Source organism: Arvicola amphibius, chromosome 10 (assembly GCF_903992535.2).
Source record: "Arvicola amphibius chromosome 10, mArvAmp1.2, whole genome shotgun sequence".
In the NCBI taxonomy this organism is placed as follows: Eukaryota; Metazoa; Chordata; class Mammalia; order Rodentia; family Cricetidae; genus Arvicola; species Arvicola amphibius.
Genome location: NC_052056.1, coordinates 52091559 through 52094058, shown reverse-complemented (window position 1 = coordinate 52094058; position 2500 = coordinate 52091559). Strand labels below are relative to the sequence as shown.

General features: G+C 36.6%; 1 pseudogene; it reads left to right on the top strand.

The window, feature by feature from the left end:
• Positions 1–90: 90 nt before the first annotated feature.
• LOC121677320 lies at positions 91–1774 on the top strand (annotated as a pseudogene).
• Positions 1775–2500: the final 726 nt, after the last annotated feature.

Sequence of the window (2500 nt, the reverse complement as noted above, 5' to 3'; positions counted from 1 at the left end):
TTTTGCATTAACATTAAAGTGCGTGTCACCACACCTGCTTATTTTTTGTTGTTGTTCTGGGTATCAAACACAGGTCCTCAGGGGAATCAAATGTATGTCCTCATGGATGCCAGAAAAGCAGGTTAGTGACTGAACTACCTCCCCAGTCCAAGAGGTTTTAATTTACTAATTCATTTCTAATAATTATTGCTTTGTAATCAGATTATTACTTATTTTATAACATTTCCTCAAATTCTACATTTATCATTGTAGTAATTTGAATAGTGCTTCCCAAACTGTATGCCCTATCCATGATACCAGAAAATATGACTTTATTTGAAAATTATATTTTTGAAAATATATTAAGCTAAGCAGATAATATGAACTCATCCTGAATTCACAGAAGGTTCTGAATCATAAAGGAAAAAAAGGTTACTAGCAAAAGATGATGCAAGCATGGAGATGATTTTTAGATTACCATAATTTTCTGAATAGATGAGAAGTCATCTAATAGTCCTTAAACATAGGGTTCTGATTATAGTTAGTAAAAAAAATTAATATGATGAGCCTAATCCCTTGTGTAGTCAGTATCTGATGGCTGAATGGCAGTTTTTCATTGCAATTATTGCTGTTTTATGTTGCTTACTATATAACCTCATCACATCTTTGCAACTAAATTTCTAGTATACCTATTTATTGGCCAAATTACATAATTTGTTATGCTTTAAAATAATTAGCTTTAATAGAATGTGTTGCGTAATGGTGAAAGAAATAAATCAAAAAGGAAGAATTATGAGTAACCTGGAAAAATATTCTGAATAGTAGAATTTCTGCTACACACCTCTAAGTAATCACAGATTAAAGAAATATCAAGAAAAATCGGTTAGTATTCTGAGTGAAATTAAATTAAAATAAAATACATCAAAATAAACAGAATATCACTAAAGAAGTTATAGAGATGGAGGAAAAAAAGGTTTAAACAAAATCACCAACACGAGGTCGGTGAGGTTTGCAGGACAGTGTCCGCAGCTGAGGCTCCCGGATTTGAGCAGGTGCAGGGTGCCAGGGCAGGATACATACACTGCTTTTGGGGTTGTACAAGTACATGTTCCAGAAGGATGAATACTGCATCCTTATCCTGGGCCTGGACAATGTTGGGAAGATAACCTTCTTGGAACAATCAAAAACACGGTTTAACAAGGACTACAATGGGATGAGTGTATCCAAAATCACCACTACTGTGGGTTTAAACACTGGCAGTGTGGACATGGGTAAGGCTCGTCTCATGTTCTGGAACTGAAGTGGACAAGAAGAGCTACAGTCTTTGTGGAACAAGTACTGTGCAGAGTGCTGTGGCATCATCTGTGTCATTGACTCCACTGATGAGGAGAGACTGTCAGAATCCAAAGAGGCATTTGAGAAGGTGGTTTCAAGTGAAGCACTGGATGGTATCCCCATCCTGGTGTTGGCCAACAAACAGGATGTGGAGACCTGACTCTCCATTCCTGACATCAAGACTACAGTCAGTGACTGTACCTGCAAGATTGGCCAACAAGTTTGTCTGACTCAGGCCTGCTCTGCTCTCACAGGCAAAGGAGTTTGAGAGGGCATCGAATGGATGGTGAAGTGTGTTGTGAGGAAGGTTCACAGGCCACCATGGCACTGCCAACTTCACAGTCTTGGGACTATCCATCCCAGGTGTTGGAAGAGTACTCCCTGCTGGCTATATGCTACTAATGAGCTGGCTATGTTTGTTCATTCATTTATTTGCTTTATGCTTTCTCTTAAAAAATAGATGATGCAAGGGTGGAGATGATTTTCATATTACTTGTGGATCCATAATTTTCTAAATAGATGAGAAGTCCTCTAATAGTCCTTAAACATGGGGTTCTACATATGCTAAGTCTATTGAATATTCTCACATCCTTTTAATACAAATATATGTCACATTATAAAACCTATTTCTGATTAATTATAGAATTATAAGATTTCTAATATTTTTATCTCAATTTTAAGCATAAATAACATAAAAACTATCAGAATAGGTTATAGTACCACTTATTGCATATACCCTTTTTCTTTCCATAACAACTATATATCTTTGTGTGAACACACAAACATGTACATATGTACACTTATGCATATACATTGTTCAAGAAAACAAGGTAGAAAATTATCATTGCAATTATGGCTAAAAAGAAAAGTCTTTACATGGCTTCCATACCAGTTGTAGTTTGAAAGTTCCACACTCTTCACTGTCTTGTGTGTCTGTAGAGAAACAGGGTTTGGCATGTGGACCTAGTCTCACTTAGCCTTTCTGTTATGACTTCTTCCTAAAATAATAAAAATACAGCCATATGCATTGTCTCATATTTTCCAAGCAGAGTTGATTGGCTGCCCAGTATTGACAAACACAGGCTAAGTTCACCAAAATTCAAACAGAAGAGTTATGGACTTTATAACAGAATGGCCTGTTAGCAGGACTCTTATCAGGGATGCTGGAGGAAATGCCCACTTGTGA